This window comes from Vombatus ursinus, unplaced genomic scaffold, assembly GCF_900497805.2.
Source record: "Vombatus ursinus unplaced genomic scaffold, bare-nosed wombat genome assembly UNPS02014812.1, whole genome shotgun sequence".
NCBI lineage: Eukaryota > Metazoa > Chordata > Mammalia > Diprotodontia > Vombatidae > Vombatus > Vombatus ursinus.
In genome coordinates, this window is record NW_020954590.1 from 72,270,343 (window position 1) to 72,291,871 (window position 21,529).

General features: G+C 38.9%; 1 protein-coding gene across 1 annotated transcript in view; it reads right to left on the minus strand.

Annotated features, from left to right (window-relative positions):
• The window catches only part of LOC114054133 (peroxidasin-like protein), a 475,034-nt gene that overhangs the window by 225,817 nt on the left and 227,688 nt on the right, over positions 1-21,529 (minus strand). The window lies entirely within an intron of this gene.

The window sequence follows — 21,529 nt, forward strand, 5'->3', positions numbered from 1 at the left end:
TAATTATAAAACAATTAGCAGTCCAGGAAGCAAAAGGAAGACTGGCAGAGATAAGTGAAATATGAACAGGAGAACAAGTTATAGTTAAATCATCCTATAGCCATGATTGTGCAAGCTTTGCTAATGGTTAACAAATGAAAGTTACAATCATCCGTCTGATAATTATACATTATAAAGTCACACACTGTGTTTCTGGGAAAGCAGAAAAATCACTGTAAGAGGTAGTTTAATTGTAAAAATTGTTTAACTGGAGATCTTGGATCAAAAAATGATTCTTTATCTAGTTATACTATTCAATCACAAAAGACATCTGAAGAACTCACAAATTCATTTGATTGTGGTATGTGCTCCTAAATGTATAAGGTCTACTAATTGGACTGGCACACATATTTCTAGACTTCTCTAATGTCTAACAGACTCTTGCCAGACTTTATTGCTTGCAGGTTTATTTTTAATTCAATGTAAAGTGTTTATTTTGTTTTTGTTGTATGACTGATTAGGGAAACAGAAGAAATGTTTTGGTTGATGGAGCATGTGATTACTTTAGTCATTATATGTAATTATATGAGACAGCCTAGAGAACCACAATCGCATCCTTTCCTAAACTACGAACCTCATGGCTCACTGATAATGGCTAAATGCTATATTTCCCTAAACAGCATTTGAAACTGCTATCTCACACCTCAAGCTGTATTGCCAAGTTCATTTCTCATCACTTGTGATTTTATTTTGTGTTTTGGTCATAACAAATCCCTAGTGTATGCTATGATTAAAATTCTAACCATAGCCAATATCCATCTTAACATATAATTATTAACATCGGTCAATGTCTTAATAATATTAGGTATGTATTTAACATTCAGAAAATACAAATGCCTGTGTTTAGCTGATGTGTCAATATCATTTGCTAGGCTAAAACAAAAAATGATCCGATTAATTCTGGGAATAGGAATTTCCCATATATAATGTCACTTTATATAATGTTAGTAACATGAATAAGTAACCTAATTCCAACATTCAAAAAGTATATGTGTATGATTGTGTTAATATTTGATTTGAATTTAGTTATTCATCTATATTGTTGGAGAACATAGTACTTAAGGAAATTTGTGATCAATTAAAAATAGGTATAGTTTTGTTTGTTTTTCTATCATAAAGGTTAATAAGGCAATCATTCTTATCTTCTCAACTTTGGAAATGTACTTCTTGAGCTCCATCTTAAAAGAAAAGGAGCAAGAGCATTCCAGACAGGATAGACCGATAGTGCAAAGGCACAGAAAGAAGAAATGGTGTCATAGGTTAGGGGTTGAGAGAAGGCCAATCTGACTAGATCACAAAGTGTGGGAAGGGGAATAATGTCCAGTGAAGCTAGAAAGAGAAGTTGGGACTAAGTTATGAAGGCTATAAAGGTTATGAAGGCTGTTTAGTTATTTGAAAGCTAAACATAAAAGTTTATATTTTATCCTAGAGACAATTAGGAAGCCACTGGAATTGCTATTTTCATGTGGTATTTTCCCTAGCCTGTAGCTAGCCAGCTCTCATTCCTATTTCTTTTACCCAGCAATTCAATCATTCCTTGAGGGAGTCAATCCACTTAGCTTTAGGACTCCCAATTTTCAAAGTCATCTTGACTGGTAACTGAGCAAAAGTAAACTTACCTAGCCTACTACATCTGGTCAACCTCAGATCAAAACAACTTCACATCCCTGAAAGACAGTCATTTGGACCATCTTATCATCTGCCTTACAGCTGTGCCTATAACACTCTCTTTCCTCCTTATCCTACCACATAACCATCCCTGCTTTCTACATGTTTGTCTGGACTCAATTAAATCAAAACTACAATTGTTTCTGGAAAGGGTATGTCATATGGATCAATTAATTATCCTTATTACTCCCCAGACTATGTCCTTGTCCACCCCATATGTGTTGTCTTATGGGCTCCCTGAAGTCAAGGACCATCTCACTTTTTGTATTTGTATCCCTGGCACTTCGTATGATGTCTGGAACAAAGACCTCTAAGTGATTAATAAATGATGTTTCATGCATTTATCATCCAAAACTATTTCACTTCCATGGTCATGATATCTGAAATTTCTCTGATTCAATATCCTATATTTCCATCTGTCCTTCTGCCTTACTCCTCCCAAGGATTCTTCTTATTCACAACCCCCTGTGAATGCCTCCAATCCTGTCTCCCCAGTTCAACAGGCTATTGAAGGTTACACATTCTGGTTTAAAGTTACTCCCTTGACAATCTTGACCCTAGAGGTAACCACTGAAACTATACTCAACCATTGTCCTCTTGCTTTTCAGCCATTTATGCCTAGATAAATGCCACAGACGTGGACCACCACTACCATCTACTACCTAATTTCCACCAAACCTTTACTATTGCAGGTCAACCTTTTATTAATTCCTGATTGACCTTCCAGCATACTCCCCACGGCAACTTTCACAACTTTTTTTTACTATCACTTCGAGTTGCCAAGACACTCCTATCCACATACCACTCTTCCCAGCAAATGACTTATATACTACTCTTCTGAGAAAAAATGAAGGCCATCTGTCATTAGTTCCCTTATTTCTTCTACTCCACACCTTGAAAACTCTCTGTGTTTTTACCCATCCTCTTCTCTGTTCTAGTCTCAGAAGATGAAATGGCCCTTCTCCTTTCTAGGCTAAACACATATTTGTGCCCTTGATAAATTCTTTTGAATCTACTTTGGAAGCTTATCTCACCAATTAATTATTCCTTCTCTCTTATTTACAATTTCTCTTTACCTAATGATGCCTACCTACTTGATTATAAATATACTAAAGACTCCTCATTCTTTAAAAACAAAACAAACAAAAAAAAACAAACCTTTTTTTGGAAGGTAAAAAAAGAAGGTAAAAAACTTTTACCTTCCCCCATCATCCCTTTCCATTACATTCTATATTGTTCCCCTTTCCTGACAACCTCCTAGAACAGTAGTTCTTAACATTTATTTGTGTCATAAATATCTGTGACATTCTGGTGAAGCTTATGGACCCCTTTTCAGAATATAGTTTTGAAAGTCATGACATAAAATACATGAAATTACAAAGTAAACCAATTACAGTGAAATGGTTACCGAAAAAAAATTTAAGTTGATGAACTCCTGATTAAGGACTTCTGGCCTTCACTGAGTTGTTTACATTGGCTGCCTTTACTACCTTACCACTCACTCATTTTTTAAACCCCTGCAATGTCATATCTTATTCCAAAGCCTAGACACTGCTCTCTCCAAGGCTGGTGACAATCTCCTTAACTGTGAAATTCAACGGCTTTTTCTCATTCCTCAACCCATATTACTTTTCTAGAGTTGCTCCATTGTCATTTTCAATGGGGGCTTGCAAAATTTGTTGTGATTTCTTCCCTTTCCTCAAGGGATTTCCTTTGTCACAAAATATTTGCCAGTTGATATAGCTTTTTCCCCCTCTAAAGATTTTTCACTTCTCCTCCTCAGTCCATTTTTGCCTGTCCTACTTAACCTTACTGCATCTTTTGTTACTATTGACTCTCTTTCTTCTGAAACAGGATAAGGAGAACCAAGAGTCACAAGATTTTTCTAAAGTTTGAACCCCTGTCACCTGACTACCAAAATTCTTGTGGTTGAGAAATATTTTTTTTAAAAAAGCATCTTCCCAAATCATGCTATTATTTGAGTCTTCATCTATGATCAAAACTACAGGGTTTTATTTTAAGACAGTGTGTTTTAGGGGATAGGGTGCTAGATTTGAGTCAAGAAGATTTGAATTCAAATCCCTCTTCAGACGTTGACTAGCTATGTGACCCTGAGCAAGTCATTAAATCCTCTGGGCTTTAGCTTTTTCATCTAGAAAATGAAGGGGTTGGACTCAATGACTTCTCTAAGGTCTCTTCTAGCTCTAAATCTATGATTCTATACCAGCTTGTCTCTAATAAATGTTTGTTGAATTAAATTGCATCTAGTCCAGTACCAATCCAATCCCAATCCAATAAACATTTATTTAGGCACTGTGCTAAGCACTGGAGATACAATTTAAAAAAATAATAAAGACAGTCCTTGCTCTCAAGGAGCTTACAATCTAATGGAGGGAGACAACATACAAAGACACGCCTGAAAATAAAAGCTCTTCAACTGGCAGGGATTTTTAAGTCAGGTGGTTCCTCCTAAAACTCTCCTATATGTTGATATTACCATTCTCCTAGACACTCAAGCTGAAAACCTGCAATCATCTTTGACTCCTTCAGCTTTGCTCTCCTATGTCTAATCAGTCAACAATTCTCATAGAATTGATCTGTCTGTTATCTTTTAAAGACAGCTTCTCTTTTCCATTCCTACACCTGCTTCCCAGATTCAGACCCTCATCATCTCTCACTTGGGAGAGACAATAGCAATTGCTTCCCAACTGATTTCCTTGCTTCCTGCCTGTTCTCCCCCCAATGCAATCCATCTTTCATCAATCATTCTCAAGAATAGCTTCGTGTCAATATTCAGATAAAAAATTATGTGTTATTCCATTGTTTGGAAGTTAAAGTCCCCAACAATATAGATCCAAATTATGTTTTCAGTCTTATCTCCCACAGCACCTGGACATGCATGTCAAGTTCCAAGTCTTGCTATAATGATGTGCTCCATATCTAGGATTGTATTAAAACTGCTCATTGTTCCCTGAAAATGCTCAGTTTTCCTAAACTCTGTCTCTGTCTACTCATTCTATTCTCTTTATCTAGAATGTTCTCTTCCAAAATCTCTAGGCCTATTAAAATTCTATCCATTCCTTCAATTGCCACTTCTTCCATGAGGCCTTCCCTGATCTCCCCATCTGGATGTGATTTCTTCCCCTGAATCCATGTATTTTATATATGCCACTTATATTTCTGCTTTGAAGAATAGTCACGTCTTCTCACATATCTTTTACTAGATTACAAACTCTTTGAGAATGGTGATTATATTTTACTGATCTGTGTACCCCCTGAAGTACATAGCACAGTGCCTTTGTTAAGAATAGGCTTGGATTGGGCAGGGTAGGGTTTCTATGCAGTAACATGATAGACATAGGTGATATCATGGCTAGGCAGCATCTTGACCAGGAGCTTACAGAATATTACCAAACTGTCCAGCTAAGGCAAAACAGCAATTATACTAAGGGACTGGACAGAAGTAATGTCTCAAAAAAGGCAAGGTGAGATATACCATTGAGTCAAGATGTAAATTTATAGAATAGAAACTCCAATTAGCCCAGGTTAGCTAAGTTTACTAGTAATTTCAAGTGTAAAAGTATAAACTGGTCAAGAACAGAGAGAGTCAAGGTGCCAGGGAGTAGATAAGGCAGAAAACAAATCCAATTATGTCAGAGATCTGTAAAAGAGAAAATGTTCTCTGCTAGGTCCTGCTCCACAGAGCTGAAACCAGGTAGGGCAGCAGATGCAAAGTGAAGTACCACTGTTTTATTGATGAAAATATTGAGCCAGAATGGCTACAAGACTTATCAAAAGGTTACATAGTGGTTTGACCAGACCGACATTCTTTCCATATACTACTTTTGTAGCACCTGATAAAAGGAGCAGGCTTGAATAAGAACTATGATTTGGGGGAACTATGTTCTCCCCTCTGAGATCAAGGAAACAGAAATATAGAGTTTGCATTTTACTTCCCTTTCTACTGGTGACACCAGAAGGAACAAAAATGATTCTACTTAAAAAACGGCCTCTACCATCTTGGAAATTTTCTGCCATACAGGGACTTCTGATAAGACTAACCACCCAGAAATGTATTTTCCCACAGACCTTTAACAACACCTGTGTCTCCAAGGCTTGCACATTTCCCCATTCCCTTTTCTGCTAAAGAATGCCACTGACTGGCTGTGTACTCTAAGCAGTCTAAAAACTTAAAAACACCCAATCTGTACCCTAAGAAGCTGAAACCGCACTAGTCCAAGCCTTAGCACACTAATAAATGTCTTTTTATTGTCTGTCTGGCTCTTTGCCTTGTGATTCCTCAGTCTTACAAACATGATGATGGGTAAGATTCTCAAGGAACCCAGGCTGGAAAATCACAATAACTGTTTCACTATTTAAGGTTCTCACCCATTTGAAAGACAATGACAAAAGAGAAGGGGGGAGGGGAAGAAAACACACACACACACACACACACAACATAGAGTGTTTTATTAGAAATAGCATGGTATAGTAAATAAAGCAATGGATTTAGAGTCAGGAAACCAGGGTTCAAATGCTGCCTGGGACATTTATAAGCTGTGTGATCATAGGCAAGTCACTTAACCACCCAGACTCATTTTTCTTTGTAAATTGGAGGTAATTAACACTTAGCTCACAGGATTATTATAAGGGAAGTGCTTTGCAAACTACAAAGCACCATATAAAGGAGTTCTTACTGTATCTCCCAATATTATGAATTTCAATTTTGAATGCTTGCTGAATTCTTTTATATGTAGTATTTCTATGCAATGATAATAATGCTTCTCATTCATATATCACTTTGCAGATATGTTTTGAATACATTTATTTGCTTACATACATACATATTTAACTTTTCTTTAGCTTGACAAATGTCATGATTTGAGTCAGTACATTCCTGTAAATAGTGACTTTTTTTAACCCATCAAATGTAGGCTTGAAGTTTTAATTTCTCCACCATTTTTTTCATTCCACACAGAATCAACCCAAAGATATGAGAGCAAACAACTTAACTTTATAAGGATTTTTGGAAATGCCTTTGTAGCTGTCAAGAAACAAATCCATTAAAGTGGTTCACAGCTGAATGTATTTTCAATCACACACATATTACTTGTCAAGACTTTTTTTTAATCACAATATGCTTTCCATCAAAAACATCATTGATATAATATTAATGGATGGGCTCTATTACTAGCAGTGTTTTGGTTAAACATATTCTAGAAACTGTCATTCATTTATATTCTTTTGTTGAGTTTTTCATAAAGGGGCTGCACTTTAAATTTCCTAGTGATTCTCCTGTGGAGAAGGTTGGAAAACTAGAAGGAAAAGTTGTTGTCCTACAAATCATCATCAACATCAGTCCTGAGGAAAAGTCAGATGGATGTGCTTAAAGTGAGAAGCATTAAAATCTAGAGAGACCCGACAAAACATTCAAAGGGGAACGGAGGGAGATTCAGGTTGATTATACTGGCAGAGCAAATAAGAGTCTGATTGTTGATGACAGAAGTGATGTTTAGCCTGTGAATCACTGCCTGATGCCAAAACCCTGGAGGAGAAAAGTAAGAATGTGATGGGCAATTTAATCTAAAATGAAATTTTAAATGTGCAAAAATCATTCTAATATACAAAGAAAATCTTCTCTGCACTTATTTAATGAGTTTTAATTTTTATTAAATTATTTAATCAGATAATAAGTTTGTTAATTTTTCCCAAAGATCAACAATTTATTTTCAAATTTGCATAATGGGGAATTAATGTCCCCTCCCCAAAAATGTAAAATAATATCCATTGAGACTCCATAAGTCTCACAAAGCAGTTTCATGTGTCTGCTTAAAACATGAAAGGAAATTCAATAAAGAGTATCCATATTTCTGAAGGAGCGATGTAAAACTAGCTAACATATTGAAAGAATCCCACAAGAATGAGGCAAATCAGTTTGGGGTTAGATACCTATGCAGTCCACTAAAAAGATTAATGGGAAACTAGATGATAAGAGTGGAATTAGAAAACAAGATCAAAAGAGGTACATAAATAAATGACCAAAAGAATCTTTTCTTGCCAAGTATAAACCTGATAGAAAGAAAGGATATATAACAGAAGGCTGAAAGCAATTTCTGTGGATGCAGAGGAGGAAAGGTTACTACAGGTCTTTGTACCAAGTTTGGACTGCTAACACAAAGGAGAAGGGCTCCAGGCAAAGAATCCTTTGTTGCTGTCAATTAGCACTTTTTTTCCTTCTTTTTTGTAAGTGGGAAAGGAGATGGAGGAAGCAAGAAGAGGGGTCAGTGCAAGGGAGAGAGATGGAAGGAAAGGAGATGGGGATATGTGTGTATAAGTCTTTAAGCATCTTCCTCACCTCAATTAGCACTTGGGGAATGGGAAGCAGAAGAAGAGATGATAGGTACTTCTATAAGACACTTGTTTATCACCTTTCCCTCTTCACGCGATTGCTTACAAGAACTACATCTTGTAAAGCTTTTTTTTGAAGTTAGACCAAAGTTGCTCAGATCAGTTTAGCCCACTTAAAACCAGAACCCACAATTCAAATCAAGTCAAAAAGTATTCATGAACCACTTACTACGTGCCAGACACTGTGCTAGATGCTGAGGATACAAAGACAAAAAATTAAATAGTCCCTATTCTCAAGGACCTGACATTCTATGAAAGGGTTGTGGAAGACAGGGGAGGGAAGATAACATGTAGACAGAAAAGCAAATAAAAAATATTCAAAAGAAATATAAAGCAATTGGAGGGGAGGAAGGGCAAATAAAACATTAATTAAGTGCCTACTATAGGCCAGGTGCTGTGCTATGTGCTTTAAAATATGATCCCATCTGATCCTCCTAACAACCTTGCAAGGTAGGTGCTGTTATCATCTCCCTTTTACAGTTGAGGAAACTGAGGCAAACAAAGCTTAAGTGATTTGTCCAAGGTTACACAGCTAATATCCGAGGCCATATTTGAACTGAGGTCTTCTGAGTCCTAGTGAAGAGCTCTATCCACTATGCCACCTAGCTGGGATGACAAGTAACTGGGGGAATCAGGAAGAGGTTCCTGATGAGCTGAACTTGGAAGGGAGGCAGGGGTGAGGAGCAGGCATGTCAGTTCCCATATTGTTTCAACTTCCTGTGTACTTATGCTTTACAGCACTCTCTTCCACATACTGAAAACAACTAACTAACAAGCATTTCTTAAGCACTTGCTCTTTGCCAGGCATTGTGACAGGCTCTGCCCATACAAAGACAGAGAATTAAACAGTCCCTGACCCCAAGGTACTCATCTTCTAATGGAGGAGCCAACAAATACACATATAAATATATTCAGAATATATACAAAGTAAGCACAAGGCATTTTGGGGAGAGAGGGCAACAGTGGCTGGAGGTGAGGTGGATCAGAAAAGGCTTCCAGGACAATGTGGTGTTTGACCTGAGTCTTGAAAGCAGTAAAGGAGTCCATGGAGCAGATATGAGGGAGAGTTTTCCAGGTATAGAGGAGAGAAAGAGAGAGTGCAAAGGCATGGAGGGTGGAGCCAAGATGACCGAGTAAAAGCAGTGACTTGCTTGAGCTCTCCCCCAAACCCCTCCAAATACCTATAAAAAATGGCTCTAAACAAGTTCTAAAGCAGCAGAACTCACAAAAAGACAGCGTGAAACAAATTTACAGCCCAAGACAACCTGGATGATTGATTAGAAAGGTATATGGCACTGGGCTGGGAGAGGAACTCAGTTTGGCGTAGGCATGCAGGCCACAGCGACCCTGGAGCAGGCCTCAGAGGACTGAATCGAGGGCAGCTGTGGCGGTTTCCAGACTTCTCAACCCATGAATGCCAAAGACAACTTAGAAGGTCAGTGGGAAAAGTCTGTTTTTGAGGTGGTAAGAGAGAAGCACAGTGGGGTTCCAGTCCCAGTCCCCAAGCTCGGCCCAGGGCAGCAGCTGCCCCTGAGCTTCCGGCCCACAGACTGAGGGTGAATCAAGCGGCTAATCGGAGGGGGATTGCAGGGATCTCTCTGATGGTGCAGGATTCTCTTGCTTTGCCCATGCTTAGATCTAGGTCACAGTTCTGGGTGGTGGTCCTGGGGCAAGGAGGAGCACTGGTCTGGTGGAGCTTGTAGTGGCGGTGGAGAGGAAATCCTCCTCACAGTTCCAATACAAAAAGGAGTGCTTGTGGTCACTCATAGAGCAGAGCACAAGACAGGAAAGGAGTAAACACCTCGCCCTTGATCATAGCACCTTGGAAGAACTAAAAATTTACAGGTCCCTAGAAGTATCTCTGAAAACAGCTGCACAAAAACCCCTGCAGCTTGGAACAGTACATTCTCCACAATGGAAACAGACCCCTACCTTAACAAAGAGTTTATAGGGGCAGCTAGGTGACACAGTGGATAGAGCACCAGCCCTGAAGTCATGAGGACCTGAGTTCAAATCCGGCCTCAGACCAAACACTTGACACTTACTGTGTCACTGTTACTGAGACACTTAGCTGTGTGACCCGGGCAAGTCACTTAACCCCAATTGCCTAAAAAATTAATTAATTAATTTTTTTAAAAAAAGAGTTTATAACTCAAGCAATTGGCCAGGATCATGAGCAAGCAACGCAAAAAGAGTCAGACCATATTATCTTACTTTGGTGACAAAGAGGATCAAAACATACAACCAGAAGAAGACAACAAAGCCAAAGCTCCTACCTCCAAAGCCTCTAAGAAAAATATGAATTGGTCCCAGGCTCAAAAAGAAGAGCTCAAAAAGGATTTTGAGAAGCAAGTAAGAGAAGCAGAGGAAAAACTGAGAGTGATGCTAAATCAGACCCAAAAAAATACTGAAGAAAATAACACCTTAAAAAAATAGCTTAACCCAAATGGCAAAAGAGGTCCAAAAAGCCAATGAGGAGAAGAATGCCCTAAAAAGCAAAACTGGACAAATGGAAAAGGAAGTCCAAAAGCTTACTGAAGAAAATACTTCCTTAAAAATTAGAATGGAGCAATTGGAAGCTAGCAACGATATAAGAAATCAAGGCACTGTAATACTAATCCAAAAGAATGAAAAAATAGAAGAGAATGTGAAATATCTCATTGGAAAAACAACTGACCTGGAAAATAGATCCAGGAGAGAGAACTTAAAAATTATTGGACTATCTGAATGCTATGATTGAGAAAAGAGCCTAGACATCATCTTTCAAGAAATTATCAAGGAAAACTGCCCTGATATTTTACAACCAGAGGGCAAAATAGAAATTGAAATAATCCACCAATCACCTCCTGAAAAAGATCCCCAAAGGAAAACTCCTAGGAATATTGTAGCTAAATTCCAGAATTTCCAGGTCAAGGAGAAAATATTGCAGGCAGCCAGAAAGAAACAATTCAAGTATTGTGGAAACACAATCAGGATGACACAGGATTTAGCAGCTTCTACATTAAGGGACCAGAGGGCATGGAGTATGATATTTCGCAGGGCAAAGGAGATAGGATTACAACCAAGAATGACCTACCCAGCAAAACTGAGTATAGTCCTTCAGGGTAAAAAAATGGTCATTCAGTGAAATAGGGGACTTTCAAACATTCCTGAGGAAAAGACCAGAGCTGAATATAAAATTTGACCTTCAAATACATGGAAGAGGTAAACAGGAAAGAGAAATCATAAGAGATTTATTAAGGTTAAACTGTTTACATTCCTGCAGGGAAAGATGATATTTGTAACCCATGAGTCCTTTGTCAGTATTGAGGTAGTGGGAGGGAAAAAAATTATATGTATGTATAGATAGACAGATAGATAGACAGAGGGCACAGGGTGAGTTAAAGATGAAGGGGTGATACCTGGAAAATAAAACTAAGGGGTGAGAGAGGATTATACTGGGAGAAGGAGAAAGGGAGAAGTAGAATGGGGTAAATTATTTCACATGAAACAGACAAGAAAAAGCTTTTACAGTAGAGGGGAAATAGGGGAAGGTGAGAGGGAATGAGTGAACCCTATTCTCGTAGGATTTGGCTTAAGGAGGGAATAACATACACAGTGGGGTATGGAACTCTATCTTACCCTACAGGAAAATAACGGGGGAAGGGGACAATAGAGCAGGTGGTTGATAGAGGGGAGGGCAGATTGGGAAAAGGGATAATCAGAAGCAAACAGTTCTGAGGAAGGACAGGGTAGAAAGAGAGAATAGCGTAAATGGGGGGCGGGATAGGATAAAGGGAAATATATTTAGTTTTTCACAACATGACTACTATGGAAGTGTTTTGCATGACTACACATCTATAACCTGTATCAAGATGCTTGCCTTTTCAATGAGGGTGGGTAGGGAGGGAGGAAGGGAGAAAATTTGTAACCCAAAGTTTTAAAAACACATGTTAAAAATTTTTTTTTAATTTTAAAAAAAGGCATGGAGAATGGAGTTGGAGAATCATGAATAAAGAATATCAATAAAGTCAGTTTGACTGGACTGTGAAAAATAGAAGGGGAGTAATGTATAACAAGGCTGTAAAGGTAGAATGGGGCTGGGTTGTGAAAGGCTTTAAATGCTTTAAATATAAGAGTTCATATTTGATCTTATAGGCAATAAGGAATTACTTGTTCAGTAGGGGTTTTTTTTTCAGTCACGTCCTACTCTTGATGGCCCCTTTTGAGGTTTTCTTGGCAAAGATACTACAGTAGTTTCTTTATAGAGGAGGAAACTGAGGAAAAAGAGTTAAGTGACTTGCCCAGGCAGTAAGTGTCTGAGGCCAGATTTGAACTCAGGAAGATGAGTCTTCCCGACTCCAGGCGCAGCAGTTTATTCTCTCTGCCACCTAGTTTAATAAATAGAGAGATGTCAAGGTCAGACCTGTATTTTAGGAAAATCACTTCGATACTTAAGTGAAGGATGGATTGGAGAGGGGAAACGATTGAGACAAAAACCAATTAGGGGGCTTTTTTAATAGTCCAGAAAATAGGTGATAAGAGCCTGAAAGGTGAGCCCTGAGAAAGAGTCAAATCTGAGACATCTTGTGAAGGTAAAAATGACAAGACTTGATGACTGATTGACTGTCTGTGTAGGGTAAGGGAAAGTAAAGAGCTGAGGATAAAATAAGATTTAATCAAAATGTAGAGGGTTTCTTAGTCTGTTTTAATCAGTACAGGCTCATTGCTTTATCCAATAGCTTGGTGGAAGCTGCTATGGTTCAACTGCTAATTTTGAAGGTAATACTTCTTGACAATGAATGAGTAAAAATCTGGCCAAAGTGATCATTTCCAGGCCAACTACTCCTTCCATGTGGATTACATAGAATTTTCTATTTAATTAATCTTCGCAACTACTATCCTTGGTGTCTGTCAAGGACTAAGCCTTTTCTTCTCTATAGCCACAACCAGAGTGATCTGCCTTCCGGTACAAAGATCTCCTTATCATGAGATAAGGAGCCAGACCTTGGAGATCCAGGAGTTTTTAAGTTGAGATCCACAAACTCTCAAGAGGCCCATAGAGATATTTCAGGGGGACAGTAGACTTGAATGAGGGAAACACATCTTTATTTCAATTTAGTTTGTTTCCTTTGTAATTGTATATAATTTATGAATTTAAAAACATTTCTCTGAGAAAGGGGTCTATAGGCTTCAACAGATGGCCAAAAGGGTTCGTAATTCAAAAAAGGTTAAGAATCTCTAACCTAATCTAACCTTTTTTTTAATTCAGATGAAAAAAATTGAGGCCCAAAGGGTAAAGGGATTTGCCCTGGGCCACACAAGAATTGAGTAACAAAGCTGGGGGTCTTTGAAGTCCAAATCCAGCACTATATCATACCCTTAATAAATTCCTCAAGTTATTCAAATGAAAAAATTAACTTCACAAGAACAGCTTGGCAATAGTAATTTAATGTGACTTAGATTCTTCCAGACTAAAGATGTCAAATTCATCACAAAACTCCCAAGTGTAGCTAAACTAGATTAAAATGCAATTGGAAAATGTTTTATATGTACATATATGTGTATATATATATATACACATATGTATATATATACACACACATATAAACACATAATATATGTGTATATGTGTATGTTTCTATGTATACATATACAATAAAATATAGATAATGATAATATCTGATTTTCTAAGTGAGTATGCAGCCTTCAGGATCTGTTTCTATTTGAGTTTGGCACCACTGTTCCAAGCTATTGAAACATTTTGCCATCAATTGAGTTTTAGTAGTTGGGGCATAGCAAAAAAAAAGAAATAAAAAATAAAAGTGCATTGGAGGAGGTAGCATGGGATTTTTAGCACAGAAGTGGGGCATAAAACAGAGCCTTCATTACATAAAGTCTTTGTAAAGTGGGATGCATTTTTAGAAAATGGAAATACAAATTAGTAGAGATGACAGAACTTCGAAAAATAATTTAGGCGATCCAATGGTGGTGAGAAATCTCTCTCTCTCTCTCTCTCTCTCTCTCTCTCTCTGTGTGTGTGTGTCTCTTCAAATTGCCTTTAGGGCTATAAAAGAATAATAACAATAGTTCACCTTTACTTAGCACTTGACAATTTACAAGGGTTTTCTGCTATTCTAGCCCTGCTGCAATTCTTGGACACGATACAGAAGTGACTCTGAGCTCTCCTAAGGTAAACTAGCAGAGCAAAAGCTGTGATCAGCCCTTCAGACATGGGTCCATCCTCCAGGGCCCACCCAGCAAAGTTTGGAAAGGCCCATCCCCACATGGCTGTACACCCTCAGATGACAGAATCACAGATTTAGAGCTGAAAGAAGCCTTAAGTATCGAGTCCAACCCCTTATTTTCATAGATGAGGAAATGAAGGTTCAGAGACAGTAAGTGATTTGCCCAGGGTCTCAGAGTTTGAGGTGGGATTCAACTTCAAGACCAACACCCTCCTCACTACATTAAACCACCAGAACACCAGGGAATGATTCTTTTTGGCCACGGTAAATCAAACCATCTACTGATGTTAGCTTCATTAATGAAAGGAATACTATGTAATCATGGATCCTTGAAGTATTTCCATGTAAAATTAATTTCCCAAGGTAACATGGATAGTTAGTGGCTGTCAGGACTCACTTCTTCTCCTCTACCTTTTGGAATTGTCTCCTCCATAATCTTCCTAACTATAGTCCATCCTTTCTCTGAGCAAAGAAATATTTCTACCGTACTGCTCTGCTAATTGCATATGCTCATTTAAAAACCCTCAGGAGAATCTGATGTAAAAAACAAATAAGCATTAATAAAATGTATTTTTGAAATCTGAAACATTTCTATGTCTGGTAAACAAATTCAAGGAAATTAGTGGAAGTTAGAAGATTTCAGGAAGATTTAAAAATAAACCTCATTTACCTTCTTTGTAGGTGTCAAGGTCAATTGCTGTGAATAAAAGGCTTTCAAAAAAGAAATCAACGCACAAGTCAATACTAAAAGTAATGGACCTTTGATTGACAGGTTTAGTCTCTAGAATTTCCTCCTTCTTCATCTCCTTCTCTAGGCTTCCCCAGCTTCTCTCAGGTTCCACCTAAAACCCCACCTTCCGCAAAAGTCTTTTCCAATCACCCTTAATGCTAATGTCTTCCATTCAGATATCTCCAATTTATCCTGTATATATCTTGTTTTGATATAGTCTGATGTTGTCTTTCTAATTAGACTATGATTTCCTTCAGACCAGAGATTGGGTGTTTTGGTTTTGTTGTTTTGTTTTGCTTATCTCTTTATCCCCAGCACTTAACACGGGGCCTGGCACATACTGGATGCTTGCTAAATGCTTACTGCAATGACTTGTTTAAGAGAAAGACACATAGCTTAACAGGAGATGCCCAAACCAAAGGGGAGACAAGGATCTCAGAGGAAAGGCATTAGAGCAGCTCACTCACTCCCTCACACTGGAATTGGACTGACTCTTCCAACATGGATCTGTGAAGAGCAGGGAAAAGATCAAATTAGGGATGTCAGCAAGGAGCCTTGAGTACAATAGCCTGTAGGCCCATGGCTAAAGGAGACAATCCATGATGATCTTAAAGAAGGATCTCACTAGAATTCCTAGGTTCAATTTCACTCTACCTGGAAGTGGGAAACCTGAGACCTCGAGGCCATATGTAGCCTTGTAGGTCCTTAGGTGCGGCTTTTTGACTGAGTCCAAGTTTTACAGAACAAATCCTTTTATTAAGGGGATCTGCTCTATGAAGTTTAGATTCAGTCAAAGGGTAGCACTTGAGGACTTAAAGGGTCTTATGTGGCCATGAGACTTCAGGTCCCACCTCCTCCCCCTTCCTTGCTCTACACCTTCAAGGTAGCTCGGATGGTGATAGAGAAAAGATCCTACTCAGGTGGGTCCAACTGTCTTCCCATACCTGAAGTCCCAGCTGAGAAGACACTAGTTATCTAGGAAACTGGAAGTTTTCAGTCTGAAAGCTTCCAGACATAGATGGTTGAGTTATGGGGGTCAGAGAAAAGAGGCCTGGCAGAGGGAGAGGCAGTGTCTGGCAAGTGGAGAAGGTATGTCAGTTTGTTGGACAAAAAAAGACTAATCACAAAACACCAAGGTTTTCCAGACTAAAATAGCATGTAATTGTGTGTGTGTTTGGGGTGGGAGAATGATGATGATGATTATGATGATGATGATGATGATAATTGTGATGGTGATGGCGATGATGATAATAACATGCCCTAGGGACTCCCCATTGCCTAAATAATGGAGGGAGAGACCAACGTTTTTCTCAGCTGGCCAAAATACAGCCCTAAGGATGTGGGCAGGAAGGACAGCAACAAACATTTATAAGGGTCTGGTCTGTGCCAGGCACTGTGCTAAGAACTTTACAAATATTACCTCATCTTATCCTCACAACAACCTTGAGATATAGATGTTATTATCCCCATGTTATAATTGGGGAGAGTCACACAACTAGTAAGTATCAGAAGCTGCATTTGAACTCATGTCTTCCTGATTCCAAGCTCATTGTTCTCTCCACCTAGCTGCCTCTGAGGAGCACTGGATTTAGGGTTAGAAAAAGTTGAGTTCAAATCTTATTGGGTGTATGCCCTAACTAATCTCAGCCTAAATTTCTTCATATGAAAAATAAGAGGGGTATGGACTCAGTGGTCTCTAAAGGTTCCATTTCAGGTCTAAATCTACATCTCTATGATCCCTAGCAGACTAGAACTAACATGGCTTCAGTAACCCGAAATAGAAAAACCCAGAAGACAGTATCAGGGAGTAACACTCACTGGGGATGACTCACCCAGTGACTACAAGAAGATTCAGCATAGCAACATAACCATAACCTCTGGCACACAACCAAGATGGCCGCGGGGCAATGAGACCAGCAGAGTAATACGTCAGAAAAGGTAACATGCCTAACAGTTACTATGGGATAAGTGCAGCAGAGACTACAGGATCAGTTATCAACATAAGACCAACATGAACTAGTGAAACACCCAACAAGGAGTGGGTCCAATCAGAGCCCTATGATGGCATCACCAGAAGGCATCTGTGATATGAGGATGAAGTGATTTTCTACAAATATTTCCCACATGTGCTTCATATATGTTACTATATGTTCTCACTCCCCCCTTGATGGTGTGTATATATGTATACATATATATGTGTATGTGTGCATGTGTCTATACATATACATATATGTGTATATGTGCATATGTATGTGTGTATATACATATTTGTAAGAGAGTATGCCATAGATATATGAGAGAAAATGTCCTATTGCAAATTCTTTTCATTCAGTCAATCTCACTCATCAACACCTACTATTCATAAGGTATTATCACCATGATAATCACTGGAGAAACAATAAAGGTAAAACATAGTCTCTGTTCTCAAGTAGCTCAGAGTCTAAAGTGGGAAACAACATACAAACAACTACGTACAAACAAGATATATACAGGATAAATGGGAAATAATCAAGAGGGAAGGGGAATTGGGAAAGTCTTCCTATAAAAGGTAGGATTTTAGCTAGGACTTGAAGGAAGCCAGGGAAGGCAGGGATGAAGGAGAGCATTGCAGGTATGGGGGGGACAGAAAATGAAAAATGCCTGAAATTGGGAGATGGAGTGTCTTGTTCAAGGAAGAATGAGGAGGCCAGTGTCACTGGATTTCAAAGAACATGAAAGATCACATTGACAGCTGAGTGAAGGGTGGACTGGAGCAAGGAAAGGCTTGTGCCAGGCAGACCAATAAGCAGGCTATTGCAATATTCCAGATGAGTTGCTAAGGGCCTATATCAGGGTGGTGGAAGTGTCAGAGGAGAGAAGGGAGTGTGTGTGAGAGATATTGTGAAAATAAAATTGGCAGATATTGGCAACAGATTGAATATGGAGTGAGGGGAGTGAGAGAAGAATCAAAAAAGAAATTCAAGGAAGGATGGTACCCTCCACAGTAACAGACAATTTAGGAAGAAGGGAGGATTTGAGGAAAAGATGATGAGTTCAATTTTGGTCATGTTGAGTTTAAGATATCTGTAGAAAATCCCATTTAAGATGTCCAATAAGCAGTTGGTGATATGAAAGTGCAGGTCAGCAGACAAGTTAGGGCTGAATAAGTAAATTTGAGAATATCAGCATAGAGATGATAATTGAATCCATGAGAGCTGACTGAGCAGCACCTCTATATGTGGTGAATTACTACAGAAGGAAAAAGAAAGTGGGCCCAGGAAAGAACCCAGTGGGACACCGACCTTTAACAAAGAATGACACTGATTAAAATCCATTGGACGAAACTGAGAAGGAACAGGCAGGTAAATAGAAAGAGAACTGGAAGACAGTAGAATCCCAAAAAGCTAGAGAAAAGAGAATTATCAAGGCTAAAAGGGTTATCAACAGTATCAAAAGCAACAGAGAGGTCAAGAAGGATTGAGAAAAGGCCATTAGATCTAACTGTTGATCAATCATTGGAGAAGGTAATTTCTATAGAATAATGAGGTCAAGAAGCCAGAATAAAGAGAATTAAGATGAGAATGAGAGAAAAAGGAAATGGAAGCACCAATTGTAGATAGTCTTCTAAAGGAATTTAGCCATAAAAAAAGAGGAGAGATATAGCATGACAGCTAGAGGATATGGATGGATCAAGTGAGGGTTTTTTAAAGATGGAGGAGACCTATACATGTTTGTAGGCAATAGGGAAGCAGAGAGTAAACAAGGGGAAAATGAAGATAATTGAGAAAGAAAGGATTTTAGAGGGTCAATCAGCTGAAGGTGGGATAGAATGGTGTTCGTTATCCATGGAAAAGAGTTTGCCTTTGCAAGGAGAAGGGACTTCATTATGTGAGACAGGTGAGGGGGAGATGATGACAGAAGGCATCTGGGTGAGGTGAGATAAGGACAGATGAAGACAGCTCTCAGTGAATGGCTTCAATTTTTTCAGTAAAATATGGGGCAAGATTCTCAGCTGAGAGGGTGGAGGGAGGGAGAGCCCTGAGAGGTTTGAGAAGGGATGAAAAGAGTGGGATAGTGAGCTAATTAGGGAAATATAAAAGGATGGCTTTGCAGTAGTGAATACTCAATTGAGGTTTTTAACATAAATTTGTAGTGGGTCTAATCATCATGGTTTCATGATTTTCTCCAGCTTTGTTCAACAGCAAAGTGTGTAGGAGCTAAGGTGATGGAATGCTGGGAGTGATCCAAGTCTGAGGCTTGGCAAGACAGGATTGGTCATATGAAAAGGGGACAAGGGACTCAAGATAAGAAGACAGTACTGAATAGAACTAGTTCATCAATGCATCAATTTGGAGAAGGGGGTGTATAACTAGTGAAGGGGTGATGGTCTGAGAAAGAATTGTGTGGATGAAGAACAGGGTTTGGGGTTGCAAGGCAGAAGGAGAGGGGGAATGACAATGAGTGTGATCAGATAATGGAAATTCAGAGTTCAGGAACACAGAAGTAGTACATGGGTGGATGATGGTAAGATCAAAAGTATGACCATCTTTGTTTGTGACTCAGGTTAGGTAGAAAAGCAAGTCAAATGAAATGAGCAAATCAAGGAAACTGTAAGTTATTATGTTTGAAGGTATCAATATGTATGTTTAAATCCCCTAGTATGAGGGCAGGAGTTGGGGAGGAAGAAAGACTGTGAATCAGACACTGAGCCCTCATTGAGGAAAATATCAGAGTATTTTGGGGGTCAAGAGACAACAGCTACCAGACTCTTGATTAGGTGGTAGATGTGGATTGAGTAAACCTCAAGGGAGGAAAGGTTACTGAGTGATGATGGAAGAGAGAAAACCTGGAAGTGGCAGTGGTGAGCAAGAAGTATTCCAACTTCCCCCAACCTTCACCAGTGAATCAGAAGGAATGAGTGAAAGCAGAGTAAGTGCTAGAAAGAGAGGGCAGGGAGTCTTGTTATCTGGACAGAGCCAGACATCACTGAGAGTCAGAAGAAAGAAGGAATAGGAAAAGAAATGATTTAAAATGAAAGCAAGTTTGTTGCATATTATGGTGCAGACACTCAAGTACAGTAGAAGGGGTGGATAGCTTGAGAGGAAGTTGGGGATGTTGAGTTGAAAGGAATAGTGATAAGAAGCGGATAATGGGAAACAGAGTTTGCATGATGACCCTTGGGGGTTCAGAATTATGGGATGAGGAAGGTCGGATGAGAAAGGGGTTTACTAATCACTGAAAAATGAATTTGGCAATTATATTGTAATACTTAGAAATTCTGATCAATCCAATTTCCACTAAAGGTTTGATGATGAAATATACTATCCATCTCCAGATGGAGAGAGGATAAATTCAGAGCACAAATTGGAGAATATTTTCCTTTCTTTCTTTTTTTTCCTCTCTCTTTTTTTGTGAGAAGATGGCTAATACAGAAATTTTTTTTATAATAATACATATTTGCAATTGTTCCTCCCTTTCAATGGGAGGGGGAAGGGAAGAAAAAGGGGAAAGAATGCACAACTGAAAATAAAATTTATTTTTCTAAATGGGTATAGGTAGGTTTTTATTGTCCATAGGGGTTTGGCCTCAGAATAAAGTCCTCTTAGGGCCTTATACAGTTCAGACAAGAGGACAAGTACTTAGAGTTGGTTCTACTCCCCTTCACCCAAGTGTAGAGATCAGTCTGGAGATGAATGGAATGGCCTTTCTCTTCTTCCCTGGAAAGGAGGAATCTAGTGCTTAATGGAATAGTGTTTCTCTTTTTCTGGAGAAAGGCTGGAGACCAGGAAGAAGACCAAGTGATAGAATGGTGATGTTACATTATTAAATTTCTTTGTTTTGAACTAAGTATGCTGTTTGATTAGCTGGTTAGAAAAAAAAATAATCATATCGGTAGGGGCTTGCGAGTCATTACTTTGAGCAGATGTGGATTTGTAGCATCTGGAACCTGGGGTAGATCTTCTGGCATCCCCAAATGTGACAGAAGGATGCCCCAGATAATACATAAAAATGGTGAATTTCTGAGTCTTCCACCGAAGGTGGATCCAACCTAGCTTTCTAGCCTTATCCACATCTTACTTCTATCCACATACTCTATATTTTATCCAAAATGTAATCAGTCCCTGATCTCATCCTTCTCTCTGCCATTCCTGTGGCATCTCCATGCCTGTAATATCCTCCCCAACCATGGTCAATTATTAAAGTTCTTCTTCCTTGTTTTCAAATGCCAACTCACAAACTGCCTCCTCTATGAAGCCTTTCCTGCTCACCAACACCCCCTCTCCTGAAAGTTCTCATTGCACCTTTCTTGGACCTTCATTTTGCACTGACCACACTCACCCTTGTATCAGTTATTCGTGTTCATGCCGTTTCACCCCATTAGATTGTAGGATCTTTAAAAGCAAAGCCTTTGTTAACTATATCATTGTCTCTCTGACACATAGCAGAGTGCCTTCCAACCAATAGGTGCTATATAAGT